General features: G+C 33.8%; 1 protein-coding gene across 11 annotated transcripts in view; it reads right to left on the bottom strand.

The window, feature by feature from the left end:
- BRINP3 (BMP/retinoic acid inducible neural specific 3) overlaps nt 1-24979 on the bottom strand; it is a 390180-nt gene that overhangs the window by 48037 nt on the left and 317164 nt on the right. The window lies entirely within an intron of this gene.

Here is a 24979-nt window from a genome sequence, read left to right as displayed (position 1 = left end):
TATTAATTTTTATGTGTGAGAAAATACTGGGTCTGCTGCTAATAAAGAACATTAGAAGGAAAGGTGGGCAGGGAGACTTGAAGGAAATAGTAAACATTTTCAAGTCACTGTAGGAAAGGAGCAAAAACGTGACTTTATTGCTGAATGATATTTAGAGTTCAGTCAAGCCAGATTTGAGACAATATAGCATATGACATAAATCTACATAGTTAAGGTTTTCTCCAGGCAACATTTAGTGTTACCTTTCTCATGTTTATAGGCCCAATATTATATCTATTGTAAACATGTTTTGGATACTCATTATGTTAAGTCAAGGGGCTACCCCATGAGTAAACCACAATCCTTGTCTCTGAGGGCTTGCTTTCTATTGGAAAAGACAAATGTAAGCAAATAAATATGATAAAAATGTAGTAAGACAAAATTGAGAAATATTGAATTCCAAAAGGCAATTTCTAACTTTGTTGTAGAGAAAGGGGTTAAGAAAAATTTTCAAGAAAGGAGATAATATTTCAACTGGGTTTTGAAAACTTATATAGCAAATAGCGGAAATAGGTTAAAAATATTTTAGGAAAAAACAGCTAAGCTGCACTTAATTTGAGTATTTTTTATTTTGTTAAACATTACCAGAAGCATTTCTCCACTTAAACTTTATTTCTTGCAAATACTGTTCATGTTGAAGTGAATCTATACAAACACTTTTCACTAACATTCAAAACCATCTTGATTATTCTTTTAAATATACTTGTATTATTAGTCTAAATATAAAGATTCATAGAAATATAAGAAGATGCAAAATCTACAATTATATGTGATACTATTATTATTATATGTTTATTAAATTACTTCATTTGCCATGAAAACATAATTTACCTGATATGTCTGTTTACTTAACCACATTGTATGAAAATGTGCCACACAGAACTATATTTATACATATAAACCTACTATTAACTATTAAGCTTATGGCAAGCATAAAAGTAAACTTTTATATTAATACAGTTTAATTTTATTTCCTAAAACCATAAATTTTAGGATAAAAAATAAATTAATTTTGACATTGTTCAACATCAAAACAAACTTTAATAAAATGTTAAAATTAAAGCTGTAGAATTTGTTTTCAAATTTAGTGAGATGAACTGTATTTCAAAACAGCACATAAACATTGAACTAGTCACATAATTCAAGGATACCAAAATTAGCATTCCATGGATTCATTCATTAGAAAGTACTGGTGGCCTCTTTACCCACATAGTGTAAAGCTATTCATGCCAGCAGCTTAAGACACTCAAGTTTGCCAAATTTCACAGGTGCTGCCTGAAGAGAATGATAGTCTGCCACTCCTCCCTTGCAAAAGACAAATCTCTATTCACAAGAGCGGGAAAACTTACAAACAGAGAGGCTATTTTTTAAAATCTTTGATGCTAATTCAAATAGGAACTTGACCAGTTGTACCTCCTCTTAACAACAGGTGCAGAATTATACACTGACTCTCTTATAAATATTCTTGAAAGAATCCCTTGGCTTTAGCATTTTAATGCCATGTTTCTTTAAATGAGGCCTGTTTTTCATAGGTTTTCTAATTTGAATGTTATACTCTTGAAGACTGTACCTAATTTATTTTACTAATGAAAATATCAAATGTCAATTGATTTGTGTCTCTTGTGCAAATTTTGCCATTAAGATATTAATATAATATATTTTATAGATTTTCTGCTAGTAAAAAGAAGCTCCTGTTTTTCATCAATACTAAATTGCTATAACTCTTAGTTATTTTCCCAGTAGTAAAGATAATTTTATGCCTGGGATTTAAATCCATATTCTTGATTGAGATGTTTGTTTGTCTGCAGTGTAGTCAAGAAGACATTGCACTAGACTGGGGCTCAATTCCGGAATTAACACCACAATTTTATAACTGTATAACCTTTAGAATATCACTTAATATTTTAATCCTCTTTCTTTTTTTTTTTTTTTTTTGGAGACAGAGTCTTGCTCTGTCACCCAGGCTGGTGTGAAGTGGCACGATCTCCGCTCACTGCAACCTCCATCTCCTGGTTCAAGCAATTCTCCTGCCTCAGCCTCCTAAGTAGCCGGGTTACAGGCGCTTGCCACCACGCTGGGCTAATTTTTGTATTTTTAGTAGAGACAGGATTTCAGCATGTTGGTCAGGCTGGTCTCAAACTCCTGACCTTGTGATCAGCCTGCCTCGGCCTCAAAAAGATCATGCCTGGATTACAGGCGTGAGCCACCACGCCTGGCCTTAATCCTCATTATTTTTCCTATATGTAAAATAAAATAATAAAGCCTTATTTGTACATCCCAAGTAGTTAATGTGAGGATCAAAAAAGATATCGATTATGAAAAATATGAATAAAAGTTTAAAAAGTAAAAAGTAAACATGAAAAGAAAAAATATATATAAAATAAAAAGACTCTTTTCTCCAGAAGAAAATATGGGAGAAAATCTGTTCAAGTTGTGATTGGCAAAAATTTCTTTGGACTCAACCTTTCTACCTATAGAAGAAAATAATTGATAAATTAGACTTTATTAATGGCAATCCACATTCTGGTTGACCACATTTACAAGTCAGAAAAAAAGTGCTTCCCTCAGAATATGTAAATAACTATTTTCACCTAATAAAGAGAATACAAACAGCTCAATAAAAATGAACAACATAATTGAAGAAACACTTTACATAACCTGATATATGAAAGGTCAAGAAGCACCTGAAATGATAACTAATCACAATTAGTTATGTGGAAAGGAAATCTCATTCTAGTCAGAAAGTGGAAAACTGCTAAGGATTTGGATATGGCTACAGCTGAAAACAGAGTTAAAGAAAGGTTTTTGCTTTTGCATTGGCATTGGAAATGATAAGATTCATGCTATTTTTTTTAAGTAATTCTATTTTAACACGTGTGTGTTGATCTCTGTTTTTACAGAAAATGCCAGGTACAAAGGTATAGTTTATCTTGGATACTAATTTGAGTGGGGTTTCGTCTTCATTTTTTACAATTTAATTTTCTTTTTTTTTCTTTTCTATAAGTGTTTGACACCATACTTGTCTTCATTTTAATAGTGTTCAGAGTATAACCTATCAGAAATACTTCTATACTTGAAAAAATATAACTTTCAAATAAAAAATTTAAAAATATGGAATTGAAGTACGCCTGAGACAAGTTAATCTAATTATCAAAAAGCTCACTTTTTGCTTCAGCAATAACGTTTTATTTAGGGAAAAAAAAAAAAAGTTGGCCTTTCTGGACTGAAGAGATCTGAGATAAAAGGAGAGACTAAAACTATGCCTGGAAAACTGTTATCGAAAAAAATTTCCTGAAAAGCTGTAAGTAGTTTTTATTTTTCCTTTTAAAGACATTAGAATTTTGGCTTGAGTTTTCTGTGGTATCTGAGGAAAGAAAATAGGAGGAGAGAGCCTAGCTACCCAATTTCCTTCTTTAAAGTAAAGATGATTTGTAAGAAGTTTTCAATCAAAAAATTAAAATGTTTTAAAATATACAAAAACATAGAACTATACATCAGCTTGGAGTGGAGGAAAATAAAATGCAAGTAGCCTATATACTTGTCTGATTATCTTTCTAAAGATTTTTGGCTTATGGAGAACAGCAAAACTCTTAGACTGAAGTTAGATTACCTCTACCACATGGAGACTGCTGGCTTTCAGAAGATGTGTCCACTCACTTCGGCTTGGTTAGGCCAAGAGAAATAATAAAATCATGAAGACAACATGGAAACAGATGCAGAAAATGTAATGCTCCCCAGCTTCTGAATGCAAAGAGAAACTGGTTCACCAATGGAGCTACTCAAAGATCAAGCCTTTCAGTTAAAAATAGAAAACAGCCCTTTCCTAAGGGACATTGAGGGACCATTCTCATACCTGCAGGACCAGTAGTCTTTTGTGGGTATGGAAATAATAATAGAATGTTCTGAGAGGGATGCTTCAACAAGCGACACCCCCAAAACTGAGTTATTCCTCTATCTAGGCAATGTATATTTTTATAGATGAGTAACGGCTGAATCCAAAAACATTTAATGACTAGCACTGCATGAACACCAGCCTATCAGAATGAACACCCAACATATAAGAATGGTATCAGCTCTTACACTGCTATGTTCTGGCTCTAGCTGAATGTCAGTACTGAGGTATGCCATGACTATTTTAAGTCATTTTAGCCAAATTCAAGGTGGTGGCCAGGTAATATCCCTTTATCAAATGCTAACTGGACTACAAAATTTAGAATTATGAATCCCTAGACAGATTGGTAATCTGAAAGTTATGAGAATTGCATAGCCATGACCATTTATAATTTTATCAAATAATATTATCAACAAAACATTGATCTAGTTTCCTCACAAATTTATGCAAGGAGCATGATGTTTGGTTGGCTTGTTTGGGTATTAATGTCCATGAAAATGAATAGGAGAGTATTAAGAGGAAAATTCTATTTGTTGTACAAGATTCTTTAAGAGAGGCTGCAGAAACACCAAATAATGTACAGGCATAGGAGACACAAAATGTGTCAAGAAAATTACAGGAAATTTCAGTATCAATTAATGTCTTTTTGAAATGCAACCCCCTGCCCCTTTTTATTTCCTCTCTTTCACTAAACTGGCTCATAGCTAGTACCTCCCCCAGTTCTCACATAAAATAATACAATGGCATCCATAGCATCCATATTTCATTCTCTAATTCTAACCTGTCCTAAAACAAAGTGGAAGTTCAGGGAAAGTATCTGACTCCAAGTTTAGGGCAGGAGAATTCATGATAGCCCTGGAATCTTGTTAATGGACAATGGCATCATCAACTGTGTAGTCTCATCTGGGATGTTAGTACCCTACAGAAATTTCAACCCACTGTGCTGTAGCCTTTCCTCTAGGTGGTCACTTTATTTCCATTAAGATATTTTATATTTTAATAATTAAATTAGAACACTAAGTATATTCATCTTTTTTCCATTTTTGTGTAATTTTTGAGATTAAAGTTATATCATTTTTATAACAGATTGCCTTCCATAGTTTCTTGTTGCCTGGAAAAAACTAAATAATATTTCTAACCTTCTAAAGTCAGAAAAATCTTACCGATGAACATATCTCATCTTCATACTTTTCAAAATGAGTATTTTATCACCTTTCCCAATGATCTGTCAGTCATCTCCAATAACTCTCAGACTATGTTTTCTATTACTATACTCTCCATGGGAAGCCACAGGGGTTCCTCACGATTCCTGGAGCACTCCAGGCCCCACTGCACCTCAGGAATTTGAACATGCTGCTGTTCTGTCGGCCTGTAATTCACTTCTCCACATATATATATGGCATACTGCATTCTCACCTTCTTCATCTCTTTGCAGACAGTCTTGTTTAAAATTGCAAACGGAATAATGACCACATAGATACCTAACCCCTGGCATTTCCTTTTTTTCTTTTCTGGCTTATTTTTTCCATAATACTGATAATCTTCAAAAGTAATATATAATTTGCCCATTTATTTTTTTTTTCACCCCACTAAATCATTAACTCATAATTTCCAGGCTATTTATATACATTATATATAATCTCTCTCTATATAAAATTGTGCAGGCTGATGTATGTCCTGTGTCATACATGACATTAAATGTTTATTTGTCCAATGAAATAAAAAATGGTTACAAGTTCTCAGTAACTTTAACTTTTTGTATGTTGATTTTGTATCATGCAACTTTTCTGAATTCATCTAAATCTCATTTAATTTTTTATTCCTTCTTTATCAATTAAGGCATTTGTAACTATGAGCTTTATTTTGAGTCTAGAATTCACTGTGTTCTCATAGCACTATGAAGTGTTCTCTTTTGAACTGCTTTCTTTAGAGTCTGAAATTTCCCTTTGAATTTTCTTTGAACAAAGGATTAAGTAGGAATGGGTTTCTTTATTTCCAATCAGGAAAGAATTTCGTTTTTAAAAATTGCATGTCAACAATTTCACTTAAATGTAAATTAGTACAACCACTGTGGAAACCAGTATGGAGATTCCTTAAAGAACAAAAAGTAGACCTACCATTCAATCCAGCAATCCCACTACTGGCTATCTACCCAAAGGAAAAGAAGTCATTATATGAAAAAGACACATGCCTACACATTTTTATAGCATCACAATTTGCAACTGCAAAGATATGAAACCAACCTAACTGCCCATCAACCAAAGGGTGAATAAAGAAAATGTTATTATATATATATTCACACACATACATATATACACACATACCATGGAATGCTACTCAACCCTAAAAAGGAATAAAATAATGTCTTTGCAGCAACTTGGTTGGAGCTGGAGGCCATTATTCTAAGTGAAGTACCTCAGGAATGGAAAAACCAAATATCATATGTTCTCACTTATAAGTGGGAGTTAAGCTATAAGGACTTAAAGGCATAAAAATGATATAATGGACTTTGGGGACTTGGAGGGGAAAGTTAAAAGTGGGGTGAGGGATAAAAGACCACACATTGGACACAGTGTACACCGCTCAGGTGATGAGTGCTCTAAAATCTCAGAAATCATCAATAAAGAACTTATCCATGTAACCAGAAACCACCTGTACCCCAAAACTATTGAAATATTTTTTAAAAGAGCAAAAAATGTTCACTTAAAATATTTAACCTTATTAGATTATGATAAAATAAATGACCTAATCTGGACTTTGTTAAACTTTTAACATCAGGGAATTAATATAACCTTAAAAGGAGTGTCTTGGTATACCTTCTCCTTGTATTTATAGTCCACTTGAATGTTACACTCATAAATCAAATTGCTACATATACGTGAGTGTATTTCTAGACTTTGTAGCATTTTCCATACTATTTCAATTACTGTATAGTTATATAAATATTCACTATTTTAATTACTATATCATCATCACCATCATTACTATCATCATCATTATCAAATAGATTGAGTTTTAATAAATGCTGAGACTTTACACATATGAAAGAGATTCATTTTCATAATAATTTGGTAAGGAAAGTATTCATTATAGGTAGGAAACTGAAGTCAAAAGAGATTAAGCAATTTTCAGTGGCTACTCAGCAGTGTAGCCAGAGCACTTCTGGGACACTATTTTATTTCTTTAGAAAATATTTTAATATTTGGCAATCCTAGTCTACTATCATTATCCCTCTTTGAAAATATTATTTACTGTATTTGCTTACTTGTTTTCCCAGATAAATTTCAATTAATATTGTATTAAATTGATAATTAGTATTATATTGCAATATTAATTTAGTGGAAAATATTAATGGATAAAATATATATATACAGAATTATTTTTCCATTCAGAAAACGAGCAAGCTCTCCATTTAGTCAAAATTTCCCTTAAATTCCCACAAGATTTTTATTACATTTATTTTCTTATATTACATATTTTGATATCCTTGTGGATGTATTCTTTTCTGTTATATTTTCTTAAGGAGTTTTGTTTGCATATTGGTAGGCTATTCATTTTTATTTATTTTGTAGCTAGCAAATGTCTTTAAGTACTTTTTTCAGTTTTTTAAAATTGTATTCTATGCATGCCATCTACAACTAATAAGCATATTTTATTTTAAATATCAATATTGTATATTTTCTAATTTTCAAATTGTGTAGATTCAAGTTTTATTTTACTGGCAAACTTACTAAACAAGGATAAACAATAAGTAATAGAAGACGATCTTTTCTTTGGCATAAATTTGCTATCCAATAAGAATAATTTATTTCAGGATAAAGTTTATATACCTTCTTGAGTTGATTATACTATTTGTTTAATAAGCAACATTTTCAGAACTAGAGATTATAATATCTAAAGACACTTTATATATATGAAAGTCCTTTTGTTTTCCTCTCAAATAAAACATCAATTCACTAAGCAGAAAATTCTTTAGTCATATTTTTTCCTCTCAAAACACCATGCGTTAATCTACCACACCTTGCAATTAGTGTTTTAGATTAAAGAAATTGTTTTCATTCTTACTTGGTTACCTTTCCAGTGAAGAAAACAAAACAAAACAAAACAAAATTCTTTTGCTGTCACAGTCTTGGAAAGACAAGCTGGAAGTCAGTTTCCCTCTCATGGTTAGATTGGACTGCTATATTTCTTTTTATAACCATATACTACTTGACATCCTGACAAACTGCTTTGTTCCTCTGGTTCTCCCTGAGAGAAGAAAGATAGGAATCTGAGAAGCCAATCTGTGGTCCAGAAAGAGCCACTAGCCATGTCTGCCTTAGGTTACTTCCATCTAGAAATAAACAGGCCTGGATGTATGATAGACAAATGCTGTAATTGCTGACTTGGAGCCAGACATGTGAGATGAGCGTGCTATTGTGCACACTTTTTCTCTTCCTTTGTGCCCATACACACAATAAATGGGCTTTAAAACATGTCAGATATTTAAACTCATTGATGAGCTAAGAAAAACTGAAATGGAGTAGCTAAAAATGATTGATATTAACTCAGAACCATTACATAATACAATTCTATTTTATCTATTTTGCTTGGTGCTGAGTCTTTTTTCATCCAATTTCAAGAAAGGCTCTCCCTCGCTCTCTTTCTCATTGCCTCTTCTCAATGAAATATCAGTCTTCTCTTTATGGAAATTCTATTATGCATGCTGTATATTTTTACTCTCACCCATGCTCTTCATGAACCTCACTTTTAAAATAAATTCTGGCTGGGTGTGGTGGCTCATGCCTGTCTTCCCAACACTTTGGGAGGCTGAGGCAGGAGGATCAATAGGTTAGGAGATCGAGACCATCCTGACTAACAAGGAGAAACCCCGTCTCTACTAAAAATACAGAAAAACTAGCCGGGCATGATGGCGGGCGCCTGTAGTCCCAGCTACTCGAGAGGCTGAGGCAGGAGAATGGTGTGAACCCGGGAGGTGGAGCTTGCAGTAAGCTGAGATCACGCCACTGTATACAGCCTGGGCGACAGAGTGAGACTCCGTTACAAAAAAAAAAAAAAAAAAGAAAAAATTAAAAAAAAAAATAAATAAATAAATTCTATCTCCTCATTCTTTATTTATAGTACTGCATTAGCTTGTTTTACTGTAATAAACCAATGCTCTTCTTTTAACAGTCTACTGTATTTTAGTTTTAAATTTAGTAATCAGATTTTTATCTTCTAAACTTTTTCTTGTTTTCCTATTTTTCCATTCTATTACTTAATGTTTTTTGCATGAATTTAATACTTTCTTAAACTTTTCAATGATGACGGATTGGGAAGAACTAGGACACCTTCTTCAACAAACATGATAAACCTGAGAAACAACATGGTAGAGTAATGGAGAACTCGACGACCTCTATAGCCAGATTGCCTGAGTTTGGACTCTAGCTCTGCCACCAGCAGTTGAGTAATCTTGCTCAATTTGTTTAGATTATCAAAACTTCAGAATCTCAATTGTAAATTTAAAGTAAAACTACTACCCACCTTATAACATTGTATTAAGTTAAAAATGAAAAATGGTAAAGCATTTAGAACAGTGTTTGACACACGTTTGTACTTAATACATGTTAGCTAATAACTAGTTAACCATGACAGTTTTCATTAGTGAGTCAGTTCCAGGATAATCTCTTTTAGCTCAGTATGTCTGTGGCTCTTCATCAAGAGATATTGGTGGATTCCACTGCATGTCTCTTCTGCTGTTTAGATAGGTATTTCACTTACATGTGATGAATTGTGATTTGGTTAGCTTCATCTTCATTCCTGTTTACTTTCTGCAGTTTATCTTTCAAAATATCTCTCCATATTATTGCATATTGATGAATGATTTAATAATTCCAGGTAGTGACACAGTTTTGTTCAGTTCAATAGGAATTTAGATGAGGTTATAAAAGAAAAATCATGTATTTAGATCATAATCATGTATTGCTTTCCTTATGTATTAAATATATAGTTGAGGGAGCATGTATGTTTTTGTATACACGTGTCAGTGCGTGCATGTTAGTGTGTACTTAGGATATTGTTGAGTAGATGTTTGTGTGTGTGTGTGTGTGTGAGAGAGAGACCTGGTAGAATTTCCTTATATTATTACTAATGTACATTGTTTTATATTTGTTTATAGCTAACTTTCCTGCTTATATGAGCTAATTTTGTTTCAGTTCAATAAAAAGTGTTACCTGAGATTTGATCTTTTGTATTTACTTTGAGAAGCCTACATGAATTCTTCCTGCTGAGCTTAATACAACCACCATAGCAAACTGACCTTCATTTTCTTGAGTGTTCTTTTGTCACGTCAATGTTCTTTTGTGATGTTCTATTTGTTGTTGTCTGAAGTGCATCTAGATCATGAGATAGGAGATTTTTATTTCGATTGGCATTGATTTTTGAAATGTATTCACTCACTTTATAACTTGTGTTGGCTGCCTAAAATGAAGTGCTTCACATTTTTTTTTCAGTGTTAGAGATTTGTGCTGGTATGCATCTGCTAATATGTAGTTTTCACCCTCTTGATTTATAAAACCATTTTCACTTTTAGAACACAGTGTCTTAATTTAATGCTCAAGGAAAAGAACTCCGGATTTCAGTCATATGCCATTTTAATGAGTTGGTATATATGTGCATATCTATGTGTGTGTGTTTGTGTGTGTGTGTACATACATAGATACATATACATGTTAGAAAATAATGATGCTAAAAGGCGGTGAGGAAGATTATTTATAGGTACTTTTTTGTCCTCTGCATGAGGATTCTAACACATAGTATTGAGATTAGAGATTGCGTACTGCATCTAAGTGGTGTTACCAAATTAGTCATTAGATTAAATGTATCATTAAAGCAACTCAAATTAGGTTTTCCCCACTGAATTGAGCAAGTTTGATCAGAAATGATATCATTTGTAAGATTTACCTGATTTCTGGTGTTTAGTACAACATCATATTATTTATTAGTACTATCATTCAGAATGAGAAGTTTAGGACAAGCATCTACATATTTACCTAATGACAGTTTTGAAATAGCCAATTTCATTTATATGCGTTGATGCTTCCAATATTATTTGTATGAAAGCTGACAAAAAAGATTCTCATACTTTGAGAAAACACTTTGAGTTGTTCCTCTTTTATGCATGCACTATTACATTTTTAAAGAATAAGAGATTTTAAAATACTAGTCTAATCTCAGTCAGATGACACCAATATCATAGTGTCTATCCCTGGCCACAACATTTTAATGTGAAGTGTTTAAGAGGAAAGGTCATAGATAAGATACATAATTCTGATATATGAGATGGGATTCTGCTGTGAGATAACAAAACCACCACATCCTCAGAATAGAAACCCTGTCTCTACCAAAAATATAAAAAAATAGTCAAGTGTGGTGTGTGCATATAATATCAGCTACTTGGCAGGCTAAGGCCATAGAATCGCTTGAACCCGGGAGGTGGAGGTTGCAGTAAGCCGAGATCATGCCACTGCACTCCAGCCTGGGTGACAGAGCAAGACTCAGTCTCAAAAAAAAAAAAAAAAGAAAAAGAAAAAGAAAAAGAAAAAATGGTGTTCGGTTTCCTATTTATTTGGCAGTTTAAAAGGCATCCACTTATTCAAAAACATAAGTAAAATTGTTTAGAAGTGATTCAAATATAGATAAGACCTATTAGAGATTCAGCCCTAACTTAATTATATTTAAAAAGCGAAAGTACAACCATTCTAAAGATTTCACGGTCAAAAACATTATAAGATCTGGAGAAACATTAATACCTTGGGATCTATATGGATTTACACTATGTGGCTCATCTACAAACCATTGACAGTTAATGTGATATCAGCAAATAATCAGTTTATCAATTTGTACTCCATAATATTTTTCTCTCATATGTAAGTTCATGTATCAATACCAAAAGAAGAGTCCCACTTAAAGTAACTCTCTCCATATAAGCGAAAATAAAAATTGAGATGAAAGTCTCAGAAGTAAAGGTTGTAAGAAAGAAATCTGACAAAAATATGTCCTAGTAAATGAATCAGCATTTTATTTGCTGGCCCTATCAAATTAAAATTTTACAAGGACACAGTGGTGTAATCTCTGAGTCCATTTGAGAAGGTAATGAATAAATTGTTTGCCAGTGATTGATACCCAGCACAAAGAAGACAACTAAAGAGTTGAGCAAAGAAGAGTCTTCTAAAATAATTTTCAGCTGAAGGTAATTGCCAAATATTTTACTGTGATTGAAGTCACTATATTACAACCAAAGACAAGCCTAAAATAAAAAAACTGGGTAAAAAATGATGTGACACTGATTCCCAAGCACATACTTGGACAATTTAACAGGTATTTAAGGAATTAGAAATTTAATTCTGAAAATTACTTGTTTAAATTAGTCTAATCATGTTTATTTCCTAATTGTAAAACTTTATGGAGTATTTGGCATGCATGTGTTGTAGGTTTCCAAAAAAGGCTGTAGTATTCAGGAATCTCCAAATTTGTTTAACTACCACTCCCTTTTAAAAAAGGAATGTATTTATTTGAGATAAAATACATTATATTAGATAAATTTATTATTTTAGATAGTTGTCAGTAAAATTAATTCTTTTAAAAATTAATTCATAAATAGATATAGAATATTTTTGGTCCTTTTTAAATATATTTTTTGTTAACTAACTATGGCGGTCATTATCTCAATACTTTAGTTGCTTTCTAGTAGCTTTCATGCTAGATACCAATCTCGAGCAAATAATTCTTTATTACCTTCTCAGACAGACTCAGAGTTTACACTTTCTCATTGTTGTAAAAATCGAATTTGATATGGTCCAAAAAACAACGTGCCAATTCTCTATAAAAATAATGAGATGAGGAAGATCTACCAAGCAAATGAAAAACAAAAAAAGGCAGGGGTTGCAATCCTAGTCTCTGATAAAACAGACTTTAAACCAACAAAGATCAAAAGAGACAAAGAAGGCCATTACATAATGGTAAAGGGATTAATTCAACAAGAAGAGCTAACTATCCTAAATATATATGCACCCAATACAGGAGCACCCAGATTCATAAAGCAAGTCCTGAGTGACCTACAAAGAGACTTAGACTCCCACACATTAATAATGGGAGACTTTAACACCCCACTGTCAACATTAGACAGACCAACGAGACAGAAAGTCAACAAGGATACACAGGAATTGAACTCAGCTCTGCACCAAGCAGACCTAATAGACATCTACAGAACTCTCCACCCCAAATCAACAGAATATACATTTTTTTCAGCACCACACCACACCTATTCCAAAATTGACCACATACTTGGAAGTAAAGCTCTCCTCAATAAATGTAAAAGAACAGAAATTATAACAAACTATCTCTCAGATCACAGTGCAATCAAGCTAGAACTCAGGAGTAAGAATCTCACTCAAAACCGCTCAACTATGAGGAAACTGAACAACCTGCTCCTGAATGACTACTGGGTACATAACGAAATGAAGGCAGAAATAAAGATGTTCTTTGAAACCAACGAGAACCAAGACACAACATACCAGAATCTCTGGGATGCATTCAAAGCAGTGTGTAGAGGGAAATTTATAGCACTAAATGCCCACAAGAGGAAGCAAGAAAGATCCAAGATTCACACCCTAACATCACAATTAAAAGAACTAGAAAAGCAAGAGCAAATACATTCAAAAGCTAGCAGAAGGCAAGAAATAACTAAAATCAGAGCAGAACTGAAGGAAATAGAGACACAAAAAACCCTTCAAAAAATAAATGAATCCAGGAGCTGGTTTTTTGAAAGGATCAACAAAATTGATAGACTGCTAGCAAGATTAATAAAGAAAAAAAGAGAGAAGAATCAAATAGATGCAACAAAAAATGATAAAGGGGATATCACCACCGATCCCACAGAAATACAAACTACCATCAGAGAATATTACAAACACCTATACGCAAATAAACTAGAAAATCTAGAAGAAACGGATAAATTCCTCAACACATACACCCTCCCAAGACTAAACCAGGAAGAAGTTGAATCTCTGAATAGACCAATAACAGGAGCTGAAATTGTGGCAATAATCAATAGCTTACCAACCAAAAAAAGTCCAGGACCAGATGGGTTCACGGCCAAATTCTACCAGAGGTACAAGGAGGAGCTGGTACCGTTCCTTCTGAAACTATTCCAATCAATAGAAAAAGAGGGAATCCTTCCTAACTCATTTTATGAGGCCAGCATCATCCTGATACCAAAGCTGGGCAGAGACACAACCAAAAAAGAGAATTTTAGACCAATATCCTTGATGAACATTGATGCAAAAATCCTCAATAAAATACTGGCAAACCGAATCCAGCAGCACATCAAAAAGCTTATCCACCATGATCAAGTGGGCTTCATCCCTGGGATGCAAGGCTGGTTCAATATACGCAAATCAATAAATGTAATCCAGCATATAAACAGAACCAAAGACAAAAACCACATGATTATCTCAATAGATGCAGAAAAGGCCTTTGACAAAATTCAACAACACTTCATGCTAAAAACTCTCAATAAATTAGGTATTGATGGGATGTATCTCAAAATAATAAGAGCTATCTATGACAAACCCACAGCCAATATCATACTGAATGGGCAAAAACTGGAAGCATTCCCTTTGAAAACTGGCACAAGACAGGGATGCCCTCTCTCACCACTTCTATTCAACATAGTGTTGGAAGTTCTGGCCAGGGCAATTAGGCAGGAGAGGAAAATAAAGGGTATTCAATTAGGAAAAGAGGAAGTCAAATTGTCCCTGTTTGCAGATGACATGATTGTATATCTAGAAAACCCCATTGTCTCAGCCCAAAATCTCCTTCAGCTGACAAGCAACTTCAGCAAAGTCTCAGGATACAAAATCAATGTACAAAAATCACAAGCATTCTTATACACCAATAACAGACAAACAGAGAGCCAAATCATGAGTGAACTCCCATTCACAATTGCTTCAAAGAGAATAAAATACCTAGGAATCCAACTTACAAGGGATGTGAAGGATCTCTTGAAGGAGAACTACAAACCACTGCTCAAGGAAATAAAAGAGGATACAAACAAATGGAAGAACATTCCATGCTCATGGGTGGGAAGAATCAATATCGTGAAAATGGCCATCCTTCCCAAGGTAATTTACAGATTCAATGCCATCCCCATCAAGCTACCAATGACTTTCTTCACAGAATTGGAAAAAACTACTTTAAAGTTCATATGGAACCAAAAAAGAGCCCACATCGCCAAGTCAATCCTAAGCCAAAAGAACAAAGCTGGAGGCATCACACTACCTGACTTCAAACTATACTACAAGCCTGCAGTAACCAAAACAGCATGGTACTGGTACCAAAACAGAGATATAGATCAATGGAACAGAACAGAGCCGTCAGAAATAATGCCACATATCTACAAGTATCTGATCTTTGACAAACCTGACAAAAACAAGAAATGGGGAAAGGATTCCCTATTTAATAAATGGTGCTGGGAAAACTGGCTAGCCATATGTAGAAAGCTGAAACTGCATCCCTTCCTTACACCTTACACAAAAATCAATTCAAGATGGATTAAAGACTTAAATGTTAGACCTAAAACCATAAAAACCCTAGAAGAAAACCTAGGCATTACCATTCAGGACATAGGCATGGGCAAGGACTTCATGTCTAAAACACCAAAAGCAATGGCAACAAAAGCCAAAATTGACAAATGGGATCTAATTAAACTAAAGAGCTTCTGCACAGCAAAGGAAACTACCATCAGAGTGAACAGGCAACCTACAAAATGGGAGAAAATTTTTGCAACCTACTCATCTGACAAAGGGCTAATATCCAGAATCTACAATGAACTCCAACAAATTTACAAGAAAAAAACAAACAACCCCATCAAAAAGTGGGCAAAGGACATGAACAGACACTTCTCAAAAGAAGACATTTATGCAGCCAAAAAACACATGAAAAAATGCTCACCATCACTGGCCATCAGAGAAATGCAAATCAAAACCACAATGAGATACCATCTCATACTAGTTAGAATGGCAATCATTAAAAAGTCAGGAAACAACAGGTGCTGGAGAGGATGTGGAGAAATAGGAACACTTTTACACTGTTGGTGGGACTGTAAACTAGTTCAACCCTTGTGGAAGTCAGTGTGGCGATTCCTCAGGGATCTAGAACTAGAAATTCCATTCGACCCAGCCATCCCATTACTGGGTATACACCCAAAGGACTATAAATCATGCTGCTATAAAGACACATGCACACGTATGTTTATTGTGGCCCTATTCACAATAGCAAAGACTTGGAACCAACCCAAATGTCTAACAATGATAGACTGGATTAAGAAAATGTGGCACATATACACCATGGAATACTATTCAGCCATAAAAAATGATCAGTTCATGTCCTTTGTAGGGACATGGATGAAATTGGAAATCATCATTCTCAGTAAACTATCGCAAGAACAAAAAACCAAACACTGCATATTCTCACTCATAGGTGGGAATTGAACAATGAGAACACATGGACACAGGAAGGGGAACATCACACTTCGGGGACTGTTGTGGGGTGGGGGAGGGGGGAGGGATAGCATTGGGAGATATACCTAATGCTAGATGACGAGTTAGTGGGTGCAGCGCACCAGCATGGCACATGTATACTTATGTAACTTACCTGCACATTGCACACATGTACCATAAAATCTAAAGTATAATAATAATAATAACAATAATAAAAAAAAGAAAAAGAAAATGGTAACTATGTGAGATGACAAATATGTTAATTACCTTGGTTGTAGTGATTATTTCACAATGTATGCATATGTCAAATCATCAAGTTATACACCTTAAATGTATGCAATTTTATTTGTCAATTATACCACAATAAAGCTGTAAAACAAAAAAAAGAAAAAAAAATAGAGATGATCATTTTGAACTATTACATACATGCACAAATATATATATATATATGTCCACAGAATCTCCCCCAACCCCCCTTCCCCTCCAAAAACCAAGCCCTTTGACTCTGTTAGTATTGTCAAAATCAGCTATCTAAAACAAGTGCCTCTATTGGGTTGAGTCTGGACATCTTTCCTGTGTATATTGTGGGCTGCAGAGAGAGTTCACTGGACAAAATGTTGAGGTACTGAAGTCTATGTCCTAATCTTTCATCCATGAGAAAAAGATGAAGAAAAGCAAGGACAACACTATATTTCTACAGACTTTAATTTTATTTTATCATTATAGTCGTACTCTGCCTGAAATGCCCAAATTAGTGACTGGCATGGCTGACAAATAGTATAATTAAAGAGTACCAATAATTTTTATACATACACATAATACATATAAATTAGTTTAAAAAACTGATTTCAACTGACAACTGTCTAAGATATAATAAAGTGAAAGATCACTAAAAGATTTCTCAGTAGGTTAGAGTAGAAATATTATGGCAAAAATAAAAGCAAGGCCATTTTAGAGCCATGGTGGCTGAAATGTAAGCTATACCAAGAATTAGATGAAAATAGGTAGCATAAGTGATAGGACAACTTTTCCCTACTTTGAAACTTATTTAGAAGTTATCCCAATACAGAACAGTGGGGTACATGCACTATTTTTTTTTCTTCTTCTTCTGTTGTCCTCAAGCTAATCTTGGCTCCCTTGAATCAGAAGTCAGACAACTAAGACATTCTTTTTTAAGTAACACTTTGTTTGCATTTAGACCCTTATCTTTATGGCCAATTTTATTTTGAGTATGAAACACACGAAAGACATTTTGCAGAAAATTTATGAGTGTATTAGAAAATACCTACACACAAGAAAATGGGTTTTCTGTTTTTGAAATGGAAAATACTTATCTAAGCACCTTTCATGCACTGGGTACTTCATATTTGCATTTCTCAATAACAACATTTAATACATAAATGTAAGGGTTTGTAAATTTGCTGCTTCATTATTACCGAGTATGTGCTTGCGAGTCATCCTGGAGTGCCTGAAACTCAAAAAATAATAAAATAATAAAAGATCATTTTATAACATGTAAGTGTAAGAAAAAAACTAATATCCTAATTTCCATACAGTTTCATATGAAATTGCTTTCAGCAAAAGTCCTTCACGTTAATATATAAATGCAATTTTTTAACTAAATCATAGATTCTATAATATTAAAGAATTTGGGTCAGCCATGGTGGCTCATGCCTGTAGTCCCAGCTACTCAGGAGACTGAGGTTGGAGGATCACTTGAGCTCAGGATGTCAAGGCCACAGTGAGCTATGATCACACCAGCCTGAGCAACAGTGTAAGACTCTGTCTCAACAAAATGAATAAGTAAAGAAAAAATTTGGAGGCCATTCTGTAAGGTACTTTTATTTGTTGGGATGCAAGTTTGGCTCTAGTAATATAACTCAAATAACAGTAACTTATACAAAATGGAATTTTATTCCTCTCAAATAACAGTACAACATAAACAATCCGTGATTTATATGGTGGCCTCAAAGATGCTGGGTTCTACAGTTCTTCATAAGTTTCTTCAGTTACGATTTTTAGTTCTAGTCATCACATTTTCATCTTAGCTAGGAGAAAGAGATAAAAAAGATGACATATATTCTTCCTCCCTTAAGAACCAATTTAGAAGTTTCATGCATTCCTCCCATTTATATACATGTATCCACCTTAGGTGCAAGGAAGGTATACAGGTGTGATGCAGCATGCGCTCAGATGAAACTCAGGGTTGTACTAGTAAAGGAAGAGAAGATGCAAAGGAAGAAGTGTTTGTCTTCTGTCTATTAGCTACTTAGGAGGAGAAGAAATTGATTTCAGGCATTCTCTATCCTAAAGAGTGATCCACATAGCCCTGCGTGTAGGTGGGAGGAAGGTGGGAAAAGAGGGCAAGATCCCATCAGAAGATGCACAAAGTCAAAACTATTTTCATAGAAATAAATAAGACATTTTTCTTTTGCATTGTTTTGACACTTTCACTGACAGCTCTAAAGCAATGGAGAGTAAACTACTGCTGAAGGCTTACTACAAACCAAGTAGTGCCACCAAACTGCTCTCCTAGTGGGGATATATTCCTTACTGATACATACTTGTAAAACAGAAAGAAATGTTTTCAAGAATGTTCATGTTGAAGCATTTAAAAGAAAGTTTACTGCATCTTAATCTTCAGTATAAATCTGCATGTCAAAACAAGACACATGAATAAAGGACTTATGCTGCAGATAGCACTATAATAGTTGATTTGAGGAAAATAACTTTGGCAATTATTTTAGTTGCAAGCTGAGGTAGCCAGGTTTTTCATGGAAAACCATTTTTACTTGACATAGTTTGACAGAAAAATGATGGTTATTCAGACTTGGACACTTGGTGGATCTGTTATCAAAACTTAAAACAATGAGGCTGTCGCTTCAGGACAAATAACTGATTTATTTAATGGCAATGATAACAAGCATTCAAGTGAACGATACAGACTTGGAAAATTTGTATCTGCCACTAGAAGACTGACAGCTTTCTAAAATGTAAAGGCTTTTCTCATGAGTCCAATGACGATATTAAAAATAAGTACTTTTGTTATTGCCTACTGATATATGTCAGCATTTGGAAGATTTTCATATATAAGTCGAAAGAGCATATATAGGAGTGCATGACATAACTCTTATATAATGAATAGGTAGACTTCAACTCATTTTTGTCTGTGGCATTAAAATATTCCATTACATCTCACTTTATTTTGTTAATAAAATATGAATAACTTCGTAATAATAATATATTCAATTGTTTTAATTGCTTGCTGCAGCCTGTGTGTCCTGACTCAGAAGATCTGAGTGTGTACTTCTATTCACAACTCCGTGTTCAGTGACATCACATTGGTAGATTTATATTGACTGTGATAGTGAACAAAAATTGTTAAATGTTGTTCATCAAAGCTTTCTTTTTTCCTAAAGAGTTGGTTGCTAAACTTTTACCAACACTTCATTAAATGTAGTAGTTCTATGGATCCTTGCTGCTCTGTGAATGGCAGCACAAGATAGTACAGCTCAGTTACGTTTTAGGAATTATACTATGATAGTTTTCAATAATTGCTGACACAATTTGGCTCTGTGCCCCTACTCAAATCTCACCTCGAATTGTAATCCCCACATTAGGGAGGGACCTAGTGGGAGGTAATAGTAGTGGCAGTTTCCCCTGTGCTATTCTCGTGAGTGAGTAAGTTCTCACAAGATCTGATGGTTTAAAAGTATAGCACTTCCCCCCTAGCTTTCTTTCTCTCTCTCTCCTCTGGGTGCCATGTAAGATGTGTCTTGCTTCCCCTTTGCCTTATACCATGATTCTAAGTTTCCTGCAGTCTCCCCAGCCATGAAGAACTGTGAGTCAATTAAGCCTCTTTTCTTTAGAAATTACCAAGTCTCAGGTAGTTCTTTATAGCAGTGTGGAAGCAGACCATACAGTTGCTGTAATCACTATCTTGTGATGAAATTAGTAAGCCATTGTTACATATCTGCAAAGTTTTAGAATAGGAGCAAAAGTTGACTACCTCAAGGAAACCAAATTGTCACAGGCTTTAGAGTTTACTCAAGTAAGAAAAAGGATTTTTATGTCACATGAATTCCTCAGAGCAAAAACGGTGAGGTTAATCTGAATGTCAAGCTTTATTGAAAAGGAAAAACTATACATTATAAAGAGTAACTTTAATCTATCCGTCATTATATAGGAAAGGTGAAAATATCTTATTAGTGGAGATGTACTTTGAAGGTCTTGTTTGTTTTTGCTTATTTTTCAAGATCCTAGAAGATCATAAATTGAAAGACTGTTCTTAGGGTGAGAAAAGTTCAAGGGAATGACTGAGAACAATTCCTTAAAGGCAAGAAAAAATATAATTTGTAATGAAAGCGAATTACTGGTATGGCTTATCTACCTCCTCTTCAAAAATTTCTGAAAACGTAACTCACAAATACCCAATTTCTATTTTACACTCTACCATATTCTACCCTCCTAGAATCCAGTACATATTTTTTTTTGTTTTCCTGATGTCATTTCATATTATTCTTTTAAAATGGAAAAAAAAAGAGAAATAGAAGCAAAATGTTACATTGGCAGTAAAAGAAAAATGGGGATGGAAAATATCAAACTTCAATAAGCAAATTTATCTAGCAAGAAGTCTGCATTGTTTCTGTGTGTGTGGTGACTAATAGTCAACTTAGGAATTATGTTAAATTAAAAAAAAGAAAGTCAAGAAAATTCTGTGGCAATATTTGATTTATTTAATTTAGAAGTTTCGGAAAACAAAGACTTATCTATACTATATTGAATTGTAATCCAAATATTACACCTCTATTTTATTCTACTTATTTGTGTTGGATGCTCCCAATTTGAACTGGGATTTCAGCTTCCCACATTTTCATTACAAACCTTGAACTTTTATAGCATTTTTGTATATCAACTTATAATTTATTTATTTTTTCTAGAAATTAATGTGGCTTCTATTTTACTCTAGTATTTGCTCAATTGCAGTTTCTGTTTCTTCACTCACCTCACATATATCTACATGATAATACAGTCTTCCCTCAGTATCCCAGGAGGGAATACCTTCATCCCCCAATATTAAAAAAAAAAAATTAACACATACTCAAGTCCCACAGTAAGCCTTGCAGAATCTGAGGATACAAAAATCAGCCCTCCTTATGCATGGGTTATGCATCCCATAAATACTAAATTTTTCATCCACCAGGTTGAGGATGAGGAACTTGGCGATATAAAAGGTTGTGCGAAAATCTTTTTGATTGGGAGGAATCTGCATATAACTGGACCCAGGCAGTTCAAACCCATGTTGTTCAAATGTCAGCTGGATTCAGATTTCATGGATTCTTGTGAACCAATGATTGCCATTCCTTGAGGTTGGATTCCCTGAGATTGTCCAAATCTTCCCTGAGCTTCAGACATACATATCCAGCTCTAGACGTACTAGTTAAAAAGAACCCTAAAGTCAATGTCTTTATAACCAGACTCATCAATTTGCTTCCTAATTCACCTCATCTTCTTGCACTTTCTATTTTGGGTAAAATAATCTATTTCATGGTTTTCAAATTGCTTTTAACCTACATATATAAAGCATAAGGCTCACTATAATCAAATAACAAGATCTTCACCCAGCCACATTTCCCTGTCATGGAATGTTCCCTGGGAGTACACAAAAAGACATATTAAATATCTTATTTGTGGAGGAAGTAAGAAAACTTATGAGATGCATAAAATAATAATTTATAGCAGTGCTTAGAGGAAGCCTTATTGATGTGAATGCCTGTATTTAAAAAGATGAAAGTAGTAACAAGGAATCAACCTAGGTTTCCAACAATGGTGGACTGGATAAAAAAATGTGGTGCATACATACCATGGAATAATACATAGCCATAAAAAATAAAATCACATCCTTTGCAGTAACATGAATGCAGCCTGAGGCCATTATCCTAAGCGAGTTAACACAAGAACAGAAAGCCAATTAATGTGTGTACTTATAAAATAACTGGGAACTGATATAGTTTGGTTGTGTTCCCACCTAAATCTCATCTTGAATTACCACATGTGGAAGGGACTCCATGGGAGGTAACTGAATCCTGGGGCAGGTCTTTCCCATGCTGTTCTTGTGATAGTGAATAAGTCTCATGAGATTTGATAGTTTTAAAAACGGGAATTTCCCTGCACAAGTTCTCTCTTTGCCTGTTGCCATTCATGTAAGATGTGACTTGCTCCTCCTTGTCTTCTGCCATGATTGTGAGGCCTCCACCAGCCATGTGGAACTGTAAGTCCATTAAACCTCTTTTTCTTCCCAGTCTCAAATATGTCTTTATCCGGACTAATACAAGAACTAAACATTCGGTACTTATGGACATAAACATACTAAAGTAGACACTAGAGACTATTACGGTGGAGAGAAAGTGAGGGCGCCAATTATTGAAAACCACTGGGTACTATGCTCATTACCTGGGTGATGGGATCAATTATACCTCAAACCTCAGCATCATGCAATATATCTATAAAACAAATGTGTACATTTACCACCTGAATCTAAAATAAAAGTTGAAAAATTAAAAAGAATTTTTTATTCCCAAAAGGTGAAAATTCTCAAATTAATAACTTAAGTTTTTATTCCAAGAAACCAGAAAAAGAAAATGACATTAAACACACAGCAAAGAGGAAAAAATAATAGAATAGGTATGAAAAACGAACTAAAAACTAAAAAAAAATAAGGACCATCAAGAAAACTAAAAGTTAGTGAAAAATAAAAATGAAGTTGAAAGACTTTTAGCTAAACTGACCACAGAGAGGGGGACAGAGAGAGACTGAGAGAGAGAGAGAGAGAGAAAGAGAGAAAGAGAGAAAATAAGAGAAAGGACTGCCTAGGAAACTGAAAAGACACCTTAAAGAATATAAATAATTATTTGTATATCATACAACTGATAAGGAACTTGCAATCAGAACACATGAAGTCCTCTTACAACTCAATGCTCACTTTCAAAAAAAAATATTGAAATCTATGAAGGATTTGAATAGACATTTTTCCATAAAAGATATACAATGAACATGAAAAGCTGTTCAAAGCACATGAAAAGATGTTCAATATTGTTAGTCATTAGGGAAATTTAAATCAAAACCAAGAGATATTATTTCATACTCACTTCAATGGCTATAACCAAAATGATACAAAATCACAAGTGTTGAAGATAATGTGGAGAGATTGGAGTTGTCATTTGTGACTGGTGAAGATATAAAATGGTGCAGCCACTGTGAAAAACAGTTTGGTAGCTTCTCAAAATGTTAAATATAGTTGTCTCATGACTCAGCATTTCTCCACTTTGGTATATACCCAAGAAAATTGAAACATATGTCCACATAAAAAAGTGTACATGAATGTTTATAGAAGCATTATTCATAATAGCTTAGAAGTACAACAAGCCAAATCTTCATCAAGTGAACGAATAAACAATATGTGGTATACCCATACTACTGATGCTACAACATGGAAGAACCTGAAAGCAGTTTGCTAAGTGAAAGAAGCTAGTCACAAAAGGCCATATATTGTATGATCCCATTTACAGAAAATGTCCAAAATAGGCAAATCTATACAGACAAATAGTAGATTAGACAAATTTATAGAGAGAAACAGCCTTGGACTGGGTGAAGGTTTATGAGGAGTGACTGCTAATTGGTAATCCATTCCTTTTTGAGGCAATGAAAATGACCTCACCTTAGATTATGATGGTTGCATAGTTTTTTTTTGTATACTAGACACCAATAAATTGTAAAACCAAACAAACAAACAAACAAAAACAATCCAATGCTTTCTTTTTAAATGGATGTTTAAAATTATGTACTAACCTTCAGGGTTTTTTTTTTTTTCCAGCAAAAGAAAACTATAATTATAGAGTTCTCATCTTAATGATTTAAGCACCAAGTCAAAATTCAAGCATTTTATGTAAGAGATACTGATACAAATGTATATTTCTTGTGATACTGTCCTATATTTTCCCGTAGCTTTTCGTTTTCAAACTGACCTCAAATAGATAAATACAAATTTTTATTACACTTACTGCTCAGTATTTCCTAAAGTAGGAAATTCAAACACTGCTTCCCCAAGTCAGTTCAGACACAAATAATTTAATTGTTGTCATCATTCCTATTAAATTTTAGAAGTTTTCATAGTAATTTTCAGAAGTTTTTGTAGAATTAGGTTTATGGTTTTCCATACACTGGTTATAGAAAATACATCTTGAATTATTTTATTTGAAAATTACATATTGAGGAATTTTAATTTCTCATCCTGTTTATTTCCTAGGCTTACAATGTAACCATAGGGCTTTGTGCTTCTCTGCTCACTGTAATGCAATTATTAGTTGGCTACAACACATAATAAATTAGAATGATTTCTTCATTTTGATAAGAAAAGAAAAAAAAGAAATAAGTGCTAGTATATATTTTTCTCATTGTACTATTACTTTGAAAAATAACTATAATTTATTATTTGAGACTTAATATATTG

Source organism: Pongo abelii, chromosome 1, assembly GCF_028885655.2.
Source record: "Pongo abelii isolate AG06213 chromosome 1, NHGRI_mPonAbe1-v2.0_pri, whole genome shotgun sequence".
NCBI lineage: Eukaryota > Metazoa > Chordata > Mammalia > Primates > Hominidae > Pongo > Pongo abelii.
Note: the sequence above shows the minus strand (reverse complement) of the source record. Positions and strands in the feature narration are given on the sequence as shown.